General features: G+C 43.2%; 1 long non-coding RNA gene across 2 annotated transcripts in view; it reads right to left on the bottom strand.

The window, feature by feature from the left end:
- Positions 1–1,440: 1,440 nt before the first annotated feature.
- Positions 1,441–20,186, bottom strand: part of LOC141580130 (uncharacterized) — a 76,580-nt gene continuing 57,834 nt past the window's right edge. The window contains exon 3 of one of the 2 annotated variants that reach the window (XR_012512219.1): positions 1,441–2,352. This is a non-coding gene — a long non-coding RNA (uncharacterized LOC141580130). Of the gene's footprint in view, positions 2,353–2,936; positions 3,228–20,186 lie in introns of those variants that run through there. The other variant, XR_012512218.1, reaches the window with a different exon arrangement.

Below are 20,186 nucleotides of genomic sequence, written 5' to 3'. Positions count from 1 at the left end.
TATCATTTCCTACATATTAATATTAAACTCCACTGCCTTACTAAGTTGCTTTATTATTTGGAATTTATTCTTATAGGGTTTCTAGGATTACAATCTTACCATTGAAATAGTTTTACCTACGTCTTTCCAAGTTTTGTACCTCTACTTTCTCATATCTAATTGCTTTGGCTAGTATTTCCAGTAAAATATATAATAAATAATGACAGTAGACTTTTGTGTCTTATTTCTATCTTTAATGAGGTTTCTCTAGAATATTCTCATTAAGCATAATGCTGGTTTTAAGGACTGAGGTACATATCTTTTATCATGTTAAGGAGGCATCCATCTGTTGAAAGAATGAAGAAAATTTGGCATAAGGGCTTTGAGAAAACAAAGCATTGAGTGTCATAAAAATAAGTAAAAGCTAGACGGTATTTACCTCAAAGACACTACGAAAATTAACATTAGCTAGGTTGGTATGAATGTCCTTTCTTGCTTATCTTACTACCAGCATAAAATTCAGTCCTGCCTAGTTTGTTTACAAAAAATTCATCTGTGATACCTGATTTTTAACCCTGAAAAAGTTACTCGTCTCCTAAAAAAGTTATTCGTCTCCTAAAAAATGTCTGGTTTAATGTAAAGTTAATGCTTGCACTACATATTTTTTGTTTTTGCATTTGTATTTGTTTTTACATATACTCCAAGCACATACTCTCCATGTTTGTTACAGGAAATCATGTGCACCTCCTATTGTTTTGTTATACGAAATTGTATCTGTTCAAATATGCTGGTTGCAATAATAATGGGGTTAGATCATCAAGAAGATGTAACAGTCTTAAATTTGTATGGAACTAATAGCAAAGCTTCAATAAATGTGAAGCAAAGACTGAAAGGACAATTAGAAAAACTGAAAATTATAGTGGAGATTTTAACATTCACCTCTCAGCAATTAATAGGTAAATTAGACTAAAAAAATCAGTAAGTGCCTAAATTACTAGAGCAACACTATTAACCAACTTGACCTATTTAATATTTATAGAACACTCCATAAATAGCAAAAATACACCTTTTTAAGTGTGTAGAATTTTTTATGCTAGTTCATAAAATAAACATTGAAAAACTTAAACAGATTGAAATTGTACACAGTATGTTGTCTTACCATAATTATAAATCAGTAACAGATACCTGGAAAACCCCAAGTATTCTGAAATTAAGTAGCATACTTCTTTTGAAATTAAGTAATACACTTTGGGTCAAAGAAGTAATAGTAAGGGAAACAAACATATTTTGAACTGAATAAAAATAAAAATATATATCAAAAGACATTGAATGCACTTAAAGTAGTGCTTTAGAGAGGAAAATTATAGCTTTACATGCTTAATATAAGGAAATAAAAATATAAGAAAAGAAAAAGTATAAGTTAAATTATTTTAACTTCCACTTTACGAAATTAAGGGGAAGACAAAAATAATAGAAAATGAAATAAGATACTTTTGGAAATCAATTAAAAGAGCTAGTTCTTTATTCAGCTTATTTATTTACTTTCAAGACAAAGCCTTGCTATGTTGCCTAGGCTGGTCACAAACTTTTGGACTCAAGCAATCCTCTTACTTCAGCCTTTGGAGTAGCTGGGGATTATAGGCACTCACCACTGCACCCAGCTAAAAGGGCTGGTTCTTTTAAAAGAGCAGTAAAATTGGTAAACCTCTAGCTAAACTGACCAGTCAAAATAAAGAGAGAACACAAATTACCAATATCAGGAATGAAAGAAGAGAAATAAGTAGAGACATTAGAAGAAAAATAAGGAATTCTGTTTCTGGTTACAGCTGAGTATTTCCTATTGGACCAATCTTCCCGTAGGTAAAAACTAAAAGCTATGGACCAAGTACAAAAAGTAACTACCTGAAGGTACTGGAGAACACCCAAAGAAGGTCGATACCAGAGGGAATTTGATGCTGGGAAGAAAGAAATGGGGCCCAGGGAGTTTCCCATGTCATGAGTTTTCTGCTTGAGGACAGGCCCTAGTTGTTAATCTCAATCTTACTTGTTTGAAAAACCAGAAGACAGAGTTTGGGATACATAGAGCATCTGGAAAGTGGGGGGATATCCAAGAAAAGAAATCTCCCAGAAAGGGAAGAAGTCAGAGAGAAGGAAAACCAAACTGTGTATATGTAGTAGCTGCCCACATATCTGGCTGACACCTGAAACATATGTGTGCCAAGCCTTTTGAGCCATCTAAAACCCAAAAACTGAAGGGAAGCCAAGCACAGTGGCTCACTCCTACAAACCTAGCACTTTGGGAGGCCAAGGGAGGAGGATTGCCTGGAGTCAGGAGTTCAAGATTATCCTAGGCGAGATAGCAGGACCTCATCTCTAAAAAACAAAAAAAAAAAATTACAAATTAGACAAGCATGATGGCACACACCCATAGTCCCAGCTACAGATGTGAGGGTGAGGTGAGAGGATTGCTTAAGCCCAGGACTTCAAGGTTACAGTGAGCTATGATTGCACCATTGCATTCTAGCCAGAGGAACAGAGTGAGATTAGGAGGAAAGGGAGGGAAGGAGGGAGGGAAGGAGGGAGGGAGGGAGGGGAAGGGAGAGGAGGAGAGGAGAGGGGAGAAAATGAAAGCGAGAAAGAGGGAGGGAAGGAAGGGAGGGAGGAAAGGAGAGAAGGGAAGGAAACAAAGGGAAAGCAGGAAAGAAGTGGGGCACGGAGGGAGAGAAGGAAGGGAAAGAGGGAAAGAAAGAGGGAAGGGAGGGAGGAAAGGAAGGAAGGAAGGGGAAGAGAGGGAAGGGAGGGAGGGAAGGAAGGAAGGGGAAGAGAGGGAAGGGAGGGAGGGAAGGAAGGAAGGGGAAGAGAGGGAAGGGAGGGAGGAAAGGAAGGAAGGAAGGGGAAGAGAGGGAAGGGAGGGAGGGAAGGAGAAAGGAAGGAGAGGGAGGGAGGGAGGGAGGGAACACAAATCAGCAATATTAGGAATGAAAGAGGATGAGCTATTACTGATTCTGCAAACATTAAAAGTTCTGAAGATGGTATGACTTTCACAGATCTCCTGAAATGAAGCACAAGGCCAAACTTTAACACCCCCACATTAATTAGTCATTGTAGATCAGCCATTCCAGGAAGGAACCATGACCAAGGATGAAACAGTTCTTTTCCACAGAGGCAATTCCTGAAGGAAGTGCCTAAGCAGATGGGGAAATGAGCATTTCATTCCCAGGTTGTGCCCCACAGGAACCACCATCCACCTATGAGAGAAAAGGGAGGGAAATATTTGGAGAGTTTGATTACATTTAAGATGTATCAGTGGCTCAACAAAAGAACAAGAAAAACATTAATTCGGTAAAGCATCCTGAAAGATGTCCTTAACAAGTAGGATTTAGGTAATGGAAAAAAGAGCATTTCCAGCTGAAGAATACTGTGAGACAAAGCACAGAGTTACAAAAAGGAGGAGCTAATTTCTAAAATTATTGAAACTTTTTGTGGATTTGCAAGTATGTTGTCTTTTTTACAACTTTTTATTTTGAAATAATTATAGATTCACAGGAAATTTGGGAGAAAAAAATGTAAAGAGCAGTCCTGTGTACCCTTCCCCCAATATTCTGGAGTAGTAACATCTTACATAGCTATACAACAATATTGAACCAGTGACTGCAGGGGCTGCCGCTATCATGGCAGCTGCAGCAGGGAAGCACAGCTAGGGATGCACATGCCAGGGAGCCCTGCCCCGTCTGAGTTGGGACGGAAGCTCCCCTTGCCACTGCAGCTGCCCAAATCGCAGCTATAGACCCAGGCCTCCTGCTCTACTAAGCAGGCAGGAGCCCTGCCCTCCTGAGCGGAGCTATAGCAGCCCAAACTGCAGCTGTGGATCCCAGCCTCCCTATGCTTTTGGGGGAGCCGGGAACAGGCAGGATGTGCCCTCCCAGGTGCAGCTGCACCTGCCCGTGCCCACAGCTGCAGACGTGGGCCTCCTGGCTCCAGAAAGCAGACAGGAGCTGGGGGCAAGCAGGAGCCCTGTACCTTCCAAATTTGCAGGGTGGAAGCTCCCTGAAGCAGCTGTGGGCGCCACCCTCCCCCACCACGTCCCTGAAGCCTGGGGGTAGGTCTTCTCCCACTGCTTATCTCTTTGACTGGGGATTGGGGCCCAGTCTCAGGGCCATGAGTGGCAGCAGGAGGCAGATTGATTCCTGTGCAGAAAAGGATGGGCCCCCAGTAAGGCCCCACCTTACAGCCAGGGAGGACCTGAAGAATGGGGGCCAGGCTGCCAGTCCCGCCACCAGAGTGGGGACTCGTGCTGCCTCTTCTGGGTGCCCATGGATGCTCATGGACCAATTAGAAGGCCTTTCTTCCCCGGTGAGGTCCATAAAATCCTGGGCTCAGCCAGAGCAGGGCAGAGGATGACCAGAGGAGGAAGAGGGCAGAGAGAGGAAGGGAGGACCAGCTGCGGAGAGAACTACCCTCTCCACTGAGAGCTGCAGGGACGACCTGCCACCCTCTCTGGTAAGAGCTTCAGAGACCTGCAGAGGCATCCAAATGACTTGCCTATGGAGAGGAGCCACCCTCTTCAGGGCCTCCTCTCTGCTGAGAGCTGAATACTCAACGAGAGGACCAGCCTACAGAGAGGAGCTACCCACTCCTCTTTATTTAACACTAAATAAAACTCTTCTTCTTCTTCAGCCTTGACTTATCTGCATACCTCATTCTTCCTAGATGTGGGACAAGAACTCAGGCAAAGGCACTTCAGCTACAGAGGTTTCCAACCAGAAAAACTGACACCCCTGAGATCATGTAGCACCAGGAAGTTTGCATTGGTACGATCCACAGAATTTATTCAGATTTTACCAGTTTTATATGTATAGTGTGTGTGTGTGTGTGTGTGTGTGTGTGTGTGTGTGTGTATGTGTATGTATGTGTAGTTCTATGCAATTTTATCACATTTCTGTTCATCTAAGCATCACCCCAGTTCAGATTCAAAACAGGCTGGGCACAGTGGCTCACGCCTGTAATCCCAACACTTTGGGAGGCTGAGGTAGGTGAATCACGAAGTCAGGAGTTCAAGACCAGCCTAGCCAAGATGGTGAAACCCCATCTCTACTAAAAATACAAAAATTAGCTGAGCGTGGTGGCAGGCACCTGTAATCCCAGCTACTCGTGAGGCTGAGGTGGAGAATTGCTTGAACCCGGAAGGCAGAGGTTGCAGTTAGCCAAGATTGCACCACTGCACTCCAGCCTGGGCTACAGAGTAAGACTCCATCTTAAAAAAAAAAAAAAAAAAAAAAAGATTCAAAACAATTTCATAACATCACAAGGATCCCTGCTATTTCCCTTTCATAGCCACAGTCAGTTCCTGTCTTTCCTGCTAGACCCTCTCTGTAACCCCTAGCAACCACTAATCTGTTCTCCATCTCTATAACTTTATGGCAAGTATGCTGTCTTTTCAGTTAAAATATAGCGTTCATTACAGCCAGTGTTACTTTGTGAGAAACTTAGTAGTATCTTCACCTTGGATTTTTAAAGCTTCTAATAAATTATTTCATTTAGTAGTCAGATTGTCCAAAACACTTTATGCCAAGGTTATTGCAAACCTACTATAATTAAATTTCTGTCTCCGGTTCTTCCTCTTACTCTGAAAGATGATTTCATCCAATGCTTTATAAAACAACTACGATCAGCAGATGTGAGTGATTTTACCTTTTTTTTTTCTTTTTTTTTGAGACAGGGTCTCATTTTGTAACCCAGGCTGGGGTGCAGTGGCAAGATTTTGGCTCACTGCAGCCTCAACCTCCTGGGCTCCAAGGATCCCCCCACCTCAGCCTTCTGAATAGCTGCAGGAACACACCACCATGAACTGTCTTTTTTATTTTAGCCATCTGTAGTAGGGTGTTCTTGCACTCCTCTAAACAAATGCCTAACACTGGGTTATTTCTTATTTATTTATTTTTGAGATGGAGTCTTGCTCTATCACCCAGGCTGGAGTACAGTGGCACGATCTTGGCTCACTGGAATCTCCACCTCCTAGGTTCAAGTGATACTCTTGCCTCAGCCTCCCAAGTAGCTGGGATTACAGGCCCACCACCACACCAGACCAATTTTTGTATTTTTTAGTATAGAACATCAACATGGGGTTTTGCCATATTGTCCAGGCTGGTCTCAAACTCCTGACCTCAGGTGATCCGCCCACCTTGGTCTACCAAAGTGCTGAGATTAGAGGGGTGAGCCACTGCTCAAGACTGGGTAATTTATAAGAAAAGAGGTTTAATTGGCTCACAGTTCTGCAGGCTATACAGGGAGTATAGTACACCTGCTTCTGGGGAGGCTTCAGAGAGCTTTCAAACATGGTGGAAGGCAAAAGGGGAAGCTAGAGTTTCACATGGCAGGAATAGGAGCAAAAGAGAGAGTTGGAGGGAGGTGCTACACACTTTTAATCTACCAGATCTCATGAGAACTCAATATCAAGAGGACAGCACCAAGAGAATGGTGCTAAACCATTCATGAGGAATCCACCCCCATGATCCAATCACCTCCCACCAGACCCCACCTCCAATAGTGGGGATTACAATTCAATATGAGATGATATACAAATGAAATCACCATTCTAGTGGAAGCAAGGCGGTGTTTCATTATGTTTTGTATTTGCATTTCCTTGATAAGTACTGGTGCTGAGCATCTTTTCAAGTGCTGTATACATCTTCTTTGGAGAAATGTCTGTGTAGGTCCTTCACCCCTTTTTAAATTGGTTTCCTGGTCTTTTTTTTTTTTTTTAAATAAATGAGTTACAAGGCTTCTTTATATATTCTAGATACAAGTCTCTTATCAGAGACTTGCAAAAAAATTTATCTTATTCTATGAGTTGTCTTTTCGCTTTCTTGATGGTGTTCTTTGAAGCACAAAAAAATACCAAAATTGATCACATTCTTTGTTAAGCAAACTTATTACCATAAAAGAAGTAGAGAATCTTATTAAGAAACAACTCCCCTAAAGCACCAAGCCCACACAGTTTCATAGAGAAATTCTACTGAACTTTCAAAGACCAAATAGTCCCAATGTTTTATACATTATTCTAGAACATTGAAAAGGAAGGAAAACTTCTTAACTCCTTTTATAATGCAAGTATATCACTGATGCCAAACCAGATAAAGTCAGTGCTAAGAAGGAAAACTACAGGTTAATGTCATGAATATTGATGCAGAAACATAAATACTAGCAAACAGAATCTAACAACACGTTAAGAAAACAATATACCACAAATAAATGGATTTATTCCAGGATGCAACATTGGTCTACACTTGATCTTAGCCAAAAGGCCAAGCAGTGATGCAACATTTGTCTAACGTCAGGAACCCCATTAATATAATATACCATATTAATATATGTAAGGAAAAATTCACATGGTTCTTTCCATAAATGATGAAAAAAACCCTTTGATAAATTTTAATACCTTTTCATGATTAAAAAAATACTCTTAAGAAAAAAGGAATTGAAGGAGACTTTCTTAATATGACAATGTTTACACACATATGTACATACACACACACACATTTTAGTTGTAAAGTCAATATCTTAATGGGAAACACTAGAAATATTTCCACTAGGATCAGAAACAAGGCAACAATTTTCACCACAGTGTGGCATTGTAGAGAGAAATCAGTTAGAAGAGTACATAACATATAAGTAAAACTATTTCTTTGTTTTTGTTTTTGTTTTTGAGACAGAGTCTCACTCTGTCACCCAGGCTGGAGTGCAGTGGTGAAGTTTTGACTCACTGCAACCTCTGCCTCCCAGGTTCAAGCGATTCTCCTGCCTCAGCCTGCCGAGTAGCTGGAACTACAGGCACCTGCCACCATGCCCAGCTAATTTTTGTATTTTTAGTAGAGACAGGGTTTCACCATATTGGCCAGGCTGGTCTCAAACTCCTGACTTTGGGATCTGCCCACCTCGGCCTCCCAAAGTGCTGGGATTACAGGTGTGAGCCACCCCACCTGTTTTTTTGTTTGTTTGTTTGTTTTTATTTTTTGAGACAGGCTCTCACTCTGTTGCCCAGGCTGGAGTGCCGTGACTGGCATGATCTCGGCTCACTGCAACCTCCAACTCTCAGGTTCAAGCAATTCTCGTGCCTCAGCCTCCCAAGTAGCTGGGACTACAGGCCCATGCCACCATGCCTGGCTAATTTTTGTATTTTTTGGTAGAGATGGAGTTTCACTGTATTGGCCAGGCTGGTCTTGAACTCCTGGCCTCAAGTGATCCTCCAGTCTCGACCTCCCAGAGTGCTGGGATTACAGGTGTGAGCCACTGCACCCGGCTGTAACTATTTTTATTTGCAGATGATATGATAGTTAAACCTGAAAACCCTCAGAGAATCAATGATAAAAATAACTCGAGTAGTGACATGATTTATTAAAAATGCAGACCATAAAGTTAACATATGATGATCATATCATATATGCCTTCATAGACACAGACATTAAACAGAGGGCAAAAAGGTAGAGAAAACCCTATTTATGATAGTAACAAAAAAGATTAAATACTTGAATTGCATTTATCAAGAAATATGCAAACCCTACATAAGATTTTAAAACACCCTTGAAAGATACAAATACAGACTAGAACATCACCATTTAAAAACAAAAAAACCCTCAACATTATAAAGATGACAGTTCTCCCTAAGTTAATTTATAAATTCAATGCAATCTCAAAGAAATTACCAAAAAGCTATTTTACAGCATCAGACAAGTCAACACTTAAGTTTATATGGAAAAGCAGAGATTGCAGAGGAGCCAGGAAAACAATGAAAAAGAAAAACTGCGAGGCTAGCGTTATTAGACATTAAAACATACTATAAAGCTCCTGCAATTAAATACTGGCATATGAATAGATAAGTAGATAAGTGGAATATTACAGAAAGCTCAGAAATAGACCCAAGTACTGTGCATATGGAAATTAAGATAGAAGCCATATCTCAAATCACTGAGGTAGGTATTTTAATAAATGGTGCTGAGAAAACTAGATAGCCACATGAAAAAATGATAAAATCATACTCATACTTCACACCATTAACAAGAAGAAATTCCAAATGGATTAAGAATCGATACGTAAATAATAAAACTATACAAGAAGGAGGAGGGGAAAGATCATGAGTGCATTCCTATTACACTTTGGAGTTCAGAAAGGTTTTTAAAACTGTGGCTTAAAATCTAGAGGCATTAAAAGATTGATAAATTTAACAAAAAATTAAATTTTAAATTTTTGCATGACAAAAGCAGTATAAAAAGAATCAAAAGACAACATACAAAATGGAAGAAAATATTCAATTTGCAATGTATCATGTGGCTGGGTGCCCAATATATCATGTGGCTGGGTGCAATATATCATGTGCGTGGAGCCAAATGATATATTGCGGGGCACTTTGGGAGGTTCAAGAGGGAGGATCACTTACAGCCAGGGATCCAAGATCAACATAGGCAACATAGTATGATCCCTTCTCTATTAAAAAAAAAAAAGAATTAAAAATTATCTAGGCATGGTGACATATGCCTATAGTCCCACCTACTGAGGAGGTCAAGGCAGGTGGATCACTTGAGTCCAAGAATTCGAGGCTGCAGTAAGTTATGATCACATCACTGCACTCCAGCCTGGGTGACAAAGTAAGACCCTGCCTCCAAAAATAGAAATAAATATATCATGTAAACTTATATCCCTCATTTATAAAGAAATTTTGTCAGTTGAGGGACAAAGAACCAAAAATTCAATACAAAGTTGGAGAAAGACATGAACTGACAATTCACAATATAAAGGCCCTGAAAAATATAAAAAACAAGTTTAAACTCATTCACTATAGAAAAATACAACTGACATAATACTTCACACTTAGGCAAAAATGGTAAAGTATGACAATACCTTCTGCTGGTGAGGCTGTAGGGAATAAACCTCATTGCTGGTGGATTTTCAAATTTGTGCAACTCTTCTGAAAGGGAATTCAGCCATGCCTAACAAAGCTAATAGTTATTTTTTGACCCAGCCATCCTACTTCTGGGAATCTACTCTGAATATACAACTTTAGGCAATATGAAAATATACATCCATGAGCATTGTTTTTAATGCATAGAACTGGAAATAACCTAAATTCCCATTTTATAGGAAATAGGGGAAGAACAGAGAAAAGGAAATAGAGATGGAAAATAAACCTCTGAAAATACCAAGTTTTATGGTTTTTATTTTGGAACCAAATATATGTTACACATAAATTAAAACAAAAATCTAAATTAAAAATGCATTTAAAAGTCAAACTCTAAAAACAAAGAAAAAATTAAACAAATGAGCCTAATTCTGAATAAAGTTAGGACGGGGTGCAGTGGCTAATGCTTGTAGTCCCAACACTTTAGGAAGCCAAGGCAAGTGGATTGCTTGAGCTCGGGAGTTGGAGACCAGCCTGGGCAACATGGCGAAATCCTGTCTCTACTAAAAATACAAAAATTAGCCTGGTGTGGTGGCACATACCTGCAGTCCCAGCTACTCAGAAGGCTGAGGTGGGAGGATTGCCGGAACCTGAGGGGCGGAGGTTGCAGTGAGCCAAGATCATGCCACTGCACTCCTGCCTGGGTGACAGAGTAAGACCCTGTCTCAAAAAAAATAAAAATTAAAAAAAGATAGTGGCATGAACACTTGGAGAAAGATTATCCTGACTTTATTTATTTTCCTTTTTCTTTACTTTTTTTTTTTCTTTTTTCCCAGGCTGGAGTGCAGTAGCCCAATCTCAGCTCACTACAACCTCCACCTCCCAGGTTCAAGTGATTCTTGTGCCTCAGCCTCCCAAGTAGCTGAGATTACAGGCAAGCGCCACCACGCCCAGATAGTGTTTGCATTTTTAGTAGAGACAGGGTTTCACCACGTTGGCCAGGATGGTCTCAAACTCCTGACCTCAAGCGATCTTCCTGACTCAGCCTCCCAAAGTACTGGGATTACAGGTGGCAGGAGCCACTGTGCCCGGCCGTGATTATCATGACTTTAAAGCACTGTATTTTAACTATACATCTTATGACAAAAATACATGCAAAGAAGTTATAAATTGAATTCAGTGTATTTCTGTTTGTAGTAATATTATTTTTATGTCATTATGATCATTTGTATATTTAATGTATATATGTATATTAGGATAATAGACAATAAATAATTATGTAAGTGTTGCTGGGAAAAAATATTTTCACAACAAGAAAATGAGATTCAAATACAAAATCAAGAATAAAACCCTAGTAGTCTTTATTTTGAATTAAAAGTATTGGTAATAAGTAGAATTAACTTATTTTTCTCTCCCAAAGAAATACATATTTCCAAGCCAGGCATGATGGCTCAGCCTGTAATCCCAGCACTTTGGGAGGCAGAGGCAGGAAGACTGCTTGAGCCCAGGAGTTGGAGGTTATAGTGAGCTACGGCCACACCACTGCACTCTAGTTCAGACAACAGAATAAGACCCTGTCTCAAACAAACAAACAAACAATTTCCTAGCCCTGTTTACGAAATAGTCCTCCAAATAATGACAACCAATTAGCAATGAATACCCCGAGTGCTTGGATGGTGGTCTTTAATACCATTGCTCTCCAAGAGAAACCAGGACTCTTTGGAGAAATTATTGTCTCCAGATAGGGGATGGGAAGTATGAAAAACGACCCTGAAATATCTTGTTATATCTGAAAGCAGGAAGCTATCAAAGACGACTGGAATCACGTTAGAAGAATGCAGACATAAACTGGACCTGGCCAAATATGAGGCAAATTTGAGCCTCAAAATAAATAATGACTATCTTGAATCAAAATTCATTAAATCTATATGAAAACCTATGAGTTCATAGTGATAACTAAGGAAAACAAATTCCCTGATTCTTTTCGGTAGTTGTTAGAACACCAACAGTGTTCTGAATATAGGTAAGTAGGGAAAACAAATAAGCATTCACATGCATTTTCTGTATATACTATATTTCAGGGTAACCAAATAGCTGATGAGGGAAAATTCTTCTGAGTAGAAAAATTCCAATGAATAAATAAAAAGGGAATGACAGATTTATTTTATTTTATTATTATTATTATTATTTTTGAGATAGAGTCTCTCTCTTCGGCCAGGTGCCAGGCTGGAGTGCGGTGTTGCAATCTCAGCTCACTGCAACCTCCGCCTCCCAGCTTCAAGCAACTTTCCTGCCTCAGCCTCCCAAGTAGCTGGGACTAACAGGCGCACCCCAATACACCCAGCTAATTTTTGTATTTTAGTAGAGACGGGGTTTCACTGTGTGTGTTGGCCAGGATGGTCTCAATCTCTTGACCTCATGATCTGCCTGCCTCGGCCTCCCAAAGTGCTGATTATAGGTGTTAGTCACCGTGCCCAGCCTTATTTTATTCTTTAAGCAGTCTCATTCTGTTGACCAGGCTGGAGTGCAGTGGCACCACCTTGGCTCACTCCAACCTCTACCACCAGGGTTCAAGTGATTCTCCTGCTTCAGTCTCCTGACTAGTTGGGATTACAGGCTTGGACCACCACACCTGGCTATTTTTTGTATTTTTAGTAGAGACAGAGTTTCAGCATGTTGACCAGGCTGGTCTCGAACTCCTGACCTCAAGTAATCAGCGTGCCTTGGCCTCCCAAACTGCTGGGATTACAGGTGTCAACCACTGCACCAAGCCCAAGAATGACAGATCTAGAAGATCACCTGGAACAAGATAGGCAGTGGGGTATATAGGTTTGAGCTGCAGAGAGCAATCTAGCCTGAAGGTACATATTCAGAAGGCATTAGGCTACAATTAATGATGAAAGCCTAGGGAATCTGTGGGAATTCAGGAGGGAACTGAACAAGAACCAAGTGTGCAACTGTCCATATTGTCAACACGAAGGGATAGGCAGGGGAAGAATAACTAATGAAAATGGCTAAGCTGAATTAGGCAGAGATGTATGAAGAAGAAACGTGGAAGGATAGGTTAGTGCTGCAGAACTTAAGCGGGACAGCTTCAGGAAAGCAGGAAAGAAGGGAGGCGTGGGGAGAAGGGGTGATGGCATGGTGATGGCAGATGCAACAGAGAGGCTCAGCAGGGTGACGCTTGGGAAGCCCACGCTGGCAATAGGGATCTTCAGTTACAGGGGAGGACAGAGGTAGAAGCCAGACTTCAGTACGCTGATGAACACTGAGGAAACTCTGCTGGTAAAAGGGGAAAAAAAAAAAAAAAAAAAGCAGGGAGAGTGGCCTGAGAGTTATGTAGATTCCATGAGAATTTCTAGGATTCAAGCCAGTTTATAACTTCACAGGGTCCTGTGAGGACTGAGTCAGAGAAAATGAGAGAAAAGGACTGAGAGTTGCGGTCTAAAAAGTTAAGAAGATTCTGGCTTGATGATATTTTAAAAATAAAAATTACTAAGATACAGCTGCTGAAACAATTCCCCAAAATACAGTGGCTTGAACAAAAGAGATCTCTCTACAGAAGACTAGTTAACTCTCCTCTACCCCTCATTCCTTGATAGTGTTGAGGATAGAAGCTTTTTATTACTTTTTTTTTTCTTTTTTTTTGTTTTTTGTTTTTTGGTTTTTTTTGAGACGGAGTTTCGCTCTTGTTACCCAGGCTGGAGTGCAATGGCGTGATCTCGGCTCACCGCAACCTCCGCCTCCTGGGTTCAGGCAATTCTCCTGCCTCAGCCTCCTGAGTAGCTGGGATTACAGGCATGCGCCACGATGCCCAGCTAATTTTTTGTAATTTTAGTAGAGACGGGGTTTCACCATGTTGACCAGGATGGTCTCGATCTCTTGACCTCGTGATCCGCCCGCCTCAGCCTCCCAAAGTGCTGGGATTACAGGCTTGAGCCACCGCGCCTGGCACTTTTTTTTTCTTTTTTGAGACAGGATCTCTCTGTTGCCCAGGCTGGAGTACAGTGGCGTGATCTCAGCTCACTGCAACCTCAACCTCCCAGGCTGAAGAGATTCTCTGGCCTCAGCCTCCCAAGTAGCTGGGACTAGAGGTATGCAGCACCACACCCAGCTAATGTTTGTAATTTTTTTGTAAAGACCAAGTTTTGCCATATTGCCCAGGCTGGTTTCCAACTCCTGGTCTCAAGTGATAGGCCCATCTCAGCTCCCCAAAGTGCTGGGATTACAAGTGTGAGCTACTGAGCCTGGCCCCACTTTTTTTTTTTTTTTTTTTATATATTGTTGCCTTATTGTGTTCTAGGTTTGGGGTCAGCCAACTACAGCCTGAGGTGAAAATTCAGCCACTGCCTGTTTTGGCAAATAAAGTCTTAGAACATAGCCATGCCCATTGTTTACGTATTGCCTATGGTTGCTATCCCCTACAACAGCAGAGTTAGCAGCTATGACAGAGCCTGGGTGTCCCATAAAGCTGAAAATATTTACCATCTGGCCCTTTACAGAAGAAATATGCCATTCCCAGTTCTAGGGTGTTGCCCTCTTCCACAAAGGCAAAAAGGCCATGCCACCATGTCCACTGGATCTATATTCCAGCCAAAATGGAAAGAAATCTGAGCAGTTGAAGGAGCACTCTTGTCTTTCAAGGGAATGCCTTGGAAATTGTACAAGTCATTTCAGTTTGCATGCTTCCAATTCAAACTTAATCTCATAACCATACTTTGCTGCAAAGGAGGCTATATAACATGGTCTATTCCGGGCAGCATGTGTCCAGGCAACATTTGGAGAAGCAAAGGAAAGAGAATAGATACTGGGGTTGATTCCTTGTTTCTACCACAGTATTGAATTGAACAGCCAACTATAAATTACCGGGTAGACAACTACCACACTACAGAGACACTTACAGAAGGGAACAAAGTCGAGTTTTCCAATGCAAATAACAGGAGATAGCTAAGTTTCCATCTATGGCTTAGACAAAAATTAAGACTTAAGTTCAAAAAGACCAAAAATTAAGGATGAGCATTAAATGTACAGATTCATAAAGAAGTTAATACTTTATCACATCTCGTCCTGAAACTGAGAGGCAACATTGAAACTTGAAGGAGGCACTGGCCTAAACTAGAGTGGTGGATGGGAGGGATGGGCTGATCATGGCCCTAATAGCCAAACACATTGCCAGGCAGTTAGAAGAGCAAGACTGGGCCAGGATATATTTGCCATGTTCTGGCCTGGCAGATGAGCTGGGTTCACAACTGAGTATTTAAAACCAAAGGGAGCCAGGCGCCGTGGTTCACGCCTGTAATCCTAGCACTTTGGGAGGCTGAGGTGGGCAGATCACCTGAGGTCAGCAGTTCAAGACCAGCCCGGCCAATATGGTGAAACCCCATCTCTACTAAAACAACAAATTAGCCAGGCATAGTGGTGGGTGCCTGTAATCCCAGCTACTCAGGAGACAGAGGCAGGAGAATCTCTTGAACCCAGGAAGCAAAAGTGGCAGTGAGCCGAGATCGCACCACTGCACTCCAGCCTGGGCAACAGAGCAACACTCCATGTCAATAAATAAATATGTAAGCAATCAATGGGAAGAGCAGAGTTGGGGGGATGCCAGGAGCATCTGCCCTAGCAAAGGCAGTGCTCTCACTAAAGCCAAAAGGAAGCTGGAGTTAAGAGTTTGAGGTGCAAGACACTGCAGGGAGTCAGCTAATGCTGATTTCTTACTAGACATTACCCTCAGAGCTAGTGTATGAACAGTCAGTGTTTTTAGCTACCCAGAATCCATTTCCCTTGCTCTTAATACTGCTCCAGTTTCTCTGGAGAGAACTCCCTCACCCCACCTAGTGCACATGCTTTGTGTGGAGCATCAGACCTACTCCCTCCAAATCAAATCATGCTTTCCTCCGGGACAGTGATTAATCCAGAGGTAATTATGTAGCGTAATCAGCATGAAGGTGTATTAGTCTGTTCTCTGGCACTGCTGTAAAGAAATACCTGAGACTGGGTAATTCATAAAAAACAGAGGTTCAGCCGGGCGCGGTGGCTCAAGCCTGTAATCCCAGCACTTTGGGAGGCCGAGGCAGGTGGATCACGAGGTCGAGAGATCGAGACCATCCTGGTCAACATGGTGAAACCCCGTCTCTACTAAAAATACAAAAAATCAGCTGGGCATGGTGGCTCGTGCCTGTAATCCCAGCTACTCAGGAGGCTGAGGCAGGAGAATTGCCTGAACCCAGGAGGCGGAGGTTGCGGTGAGCCGAGATCGCGCCATTGCACTCCAGCCTAGGTAACAAGAGCGAAACTCTGTCTCAAAAAAAAAAAAAAAAAAAAACAGAGGTTCAACTGGCTCATGAGTCCACAGGCTGTACAGGAATCATGCATGATGCTGGTGTTACGGGATCTTTGGGGTTTCAATTTCCTGGCCAGAAACCTCTGTGACCAGTGGCACCTTTGCCTGAGTTCTTGTCAAAGTTCTTGTCCTGAATCCGGGAAGAATGAGGTATGCTGATAAGTGAAGGGTAAGCAAGATGAAGATGAGCTTTATTAACTGTTAGAACAGCTCAGAGGAGACCAGCAAGGGATACTCCTCTCTGTAGGCAGGTCATCCTGTGGAATGTTCAGCTCTCAGCCGAGAGGGGGCCCTGGAGAGGGTCACTCCTCTCTGCAGCTGGTAGTCCTGACATCTCTGCAGGTCCCTGAAGCTCTCAACAGAGAGAGTAGTTCCTCTCTGCAGCTGGTCATCCTGTCCCGTCATCTCTCTCTGTACTCTCCAACTTCTGCCCTCCTCTGGCTGAGCCCAAGGCTTTTATGGACTTCAGAGGGGAGGAAGTGCATGCCAGTTGGTCCATGGGTGGCCATGCAGGGGTGGAAGAGGCACCGAATCCCCACTCCAGTCTGCAGGTCTCTCAGCCGGCCTCCAGCCTTTATGCTCTTCCTGGCCTTACCAGGGATCCACCCCATTCCACCCAGGAATCTGCCTCCCGCTGCCATTCATGGCCCTGCGGCTTAGCTCCAACCCCTCTCTGAGATCAGATTAGGCCCCAGGGGAGGAGAGAGGCCAGGCAGCAGAAGCAGACACCCCAGCCTGCAGGGAGGTAGAGGGCTCTTCCTGGGCCCCCGAGGGCGCAGGTGCAGACATGCCTGGGTCCTGCACCGGGGAGGGAGGCCGCTACTGCACCCCAGGAGTTCCTGCCCCACCAGCTGGGAAGGGGTGGGGCTCCTGTTTGTCCCAGTTTCTGCCTGCTCCATGGAGTGGGAGGTCCAGGTCTTTAGCTGTGGTTGGGAGGCTGCATCTGCACCCGGGAGGGCAGATCCTACCTGCTCCCAGTCCCCACCAAGAACACAGGGAGGCTTGAATCCACAGCCGAGGTTTGGGCAGCTGTAGCACCGCCCAGGAGGGCATGGCTCCTGCCTGCTCCCTAGAGCTGGAGGCCTGGGTCTGCAGCTGCAGTTTGGGCAGTTGCAGCAGCAGCAGCAAGGGAGCTCCCGCCACAACTCAGAAGGAACAGGGCTCCCACCAGCTCCATGGAATGTGCAGCCCCTGCTGCAGCTGGCGTGATGGCAGTAGTCGCTGCCACTGGAATCTGCTTGGCCTCTGGGAAAGCCTCAGAAAACTTAACAATCATGGCGGAAGGGGAAACAGACTCATGTGGTTAAGGCAGGAGCAAGAGAGGTGCAGGGGAGGTGACACACACTTTTAAATGACCAGATCTCACTACAAGCACCAAGAGGGAAATCTGCCTTCATGATCCAGTCGCCTCCTACCAGGCCCCACCTTCAACACTGAGGATTACAATTTGACATGAGTTTGGGTGGAGGTGCAGATCCAAACCATAACAGAAGGGGATGCAAGAAAGCATGTTACAGGGCTCCAAGAGGGGCTTTAGCAGGCACTCTTTGCCACTGAACTTGAACTTAGGAAGATATGGGGGGGAAATGCCTGCTGTGCACATCTTGCTAGAGAGATTGTGTCCAAGGATTGAGCCAACAAGGAGTAGTTGACAGATGTACACAGAGAAAGCAGGTTCTGGGACATTACTTGCAGGACTGCGTCTGGAGCCAATGCTCCCTTAGAATTTCATTATTGTCACAAATCAATTTATTCTCTTTTTGTTTAAGCCATGGTAGAGTGAGTTTTCTCCCACTTTTTTTTTTTTTTTGAAACATTCTTAATCTGTTGCAAAGGCTGGTGTACAGTGGTATGATCTCAGCTCACTGTAACCTCCACATCCTGGATTCAAGTGATTCTCCTGCTGAGAACCGTGGCTCATCCCAGCGCCTTGAGGCTGTGGCAAAAAGACTGCTTGAGCCCAAAAGTTCAAGACCAATCATCTGTAATTCCAGCTACTTCAACCTCCCAAGTAGCTGGAATTACAGATGCCCACCACCATGCCCAGCTAATTTTTGTATTTTTTAGTAGAGACAGAGTTTCACCATATTGACCAGGCTTGTCTCGAACTCCTGACCTTGTGATCTGCCCACCCCAGCCTCCCAAAGTGCTGGGAGTTTTCTCCCACTTTAAGTTGGAAAGATCTAATACTACCAGACCCTTTAAGTTCATTGTGTCATTTAATTTCACAACATTTGTAGTGTCATAGATATTATTCCCATTTTATACAAATGAGGAAACTGGAACTTAGAAAAATTTAGTAACTTGCACAATACGCACAGCTCCTTGAACCAACTTTCAAACTCATATCTAGTTCTGAAAGCTCAAAACAATACAATAGAGGCCCTCTTGCTCACTTAGTTTGCACATACATGATCAGTTAACCATAAAAGTCAAAATGAAGAATTACTTAAAATTTCTTACACGGGCCTGGCATGGTGGCTCATCCCTGTAATCCAAGCACTTTGGGAGGCCAAGGTGGGTGGATTGCCTGAGCTCAGGAATGCAAGACCAGCCTGGGTAACATGGTGAAACCCCATCTCTACTAAAATATAAAAGAAAAAAAAAATTAGCTGGGTGTGGCAGCGTGTGCCTGTAGATCTAGCTATTCAGGAGGCTGAGGCAGGAGTATTGCTTGAACCCGGGAGGCGGAAGTTGCAGTGAGCTGAGATCATGTCACTGCATTCCAGACTGGGTGACAGAGTGAGAATATGTCTCAAAAAAAAAAAAAAATTATACACATGGCTGAGCACCATGGCTCATCCCAGCACCCTGAGGCTGAGGCAAAAGGATTAGTTGAGCCCAAAAGTTCAAGACCAACCTGGGCAACATAATGAGACGAGATCCTGTCTCTATTTTTTAAATTAAAATAAAAATTTTTTTTTTTTTTTTTTTTTGAGACGGAGTTTCGCTCTTGTTACCCAGGCTGGAGTGCAATGGCGCGATCTCGGCTCACCGCAACCTCCGCCTCCTGGGTTCAGGCAATTCTCCTGCCTCAGCCTCCTGAGTAGCTGGGATTACAGGCACGCGCCACCACGCCCAGCTAATTTTTTGTATTTTTAGTAGAGACGGGGTTTCACCATGTTGACCAGGATGGTCTCGATCTCTCGACCTTGTGATCCACCCGCCTCGGCCTCCCAAAGTGCTGGGATTACAGGCTTGAGCCACCGCGCCCGGCCGAAAATAAAAAATTTTTAATGATACACACATACATCACATAACAAACTAAAACACATAAATATATATTTGATTGCCAATTTTTTCTACAGATTCGAAGCATTTATTTGAATGTGTCACTGATGACTAAAGGTTGGTTTTGTGCGTGTGTGTACATGTCTGTGTGTCTGTGTGTGTATATGTGTGTGACAAGTTCTCCCTCTGTCACCCAGGCTGGAGTGGAGTGGCGTGATCACAGCTCACTGCAGCCTCGACCTCCCAGGCTCAAGCTATCCTCCTGAGAGGAGAGACCCCCTCCCCTCCTCTCACTTCCTGGCTTCCACCTCCTCCTCTCCTCCAGATGGGAAGGAGAGTGAAAAAAAAGAGATAAAATACTGAAGAGCTGGGAAAATAACTCCCTTTTTGGATCTCAGCATGTCTGCTATCTGTAAGCCTTGAAAGAGTTACAAATAAATGTTATCCCTACCAGCTGGAGCCCAGCACTGGGTCACATCCCCATGTCTGCACGGCCAAGGCTCCCTCCTGGAAACACCTCTGCCAACTAATAATTTACTGCCTTTGTCTGGTCTCTGTAAACCGCCTCCCCTGCCTGTTCCCACTCACACTGCATATGAACTAGCAAATCAATGAAGCCAAAAGATTTTAAGGTCGGACGTCCAGCCAATGGACAATGACATAGTTTCACCTCAATTTCCCCTTTAGCATTGTAAGCCTATAAAAGGGAAAAGAAGCTGTTTCTCAGGGAACTCGGTAAATGAG

Source organism: Saimiri boliviensis, chromosome 10 (assembly GCF_048565385.1).
Source record: "Saimiri boliviensis isolate mSaiBol1 chromosome 10, mSaiBol1.pri, whole genome shotgun sequence".
Taxonomy (NCBI): domain Eukaryota; kingdom Metazoa; phylum Chordata; class Mammalia; order Primates; family Cebidae; genus Saimiri; species Saimiri boliviensis.
Note: the sequence above shows the minus strand (reverse complement) of the source record. Positions and strands in the feature narration are given on the sequence as shown.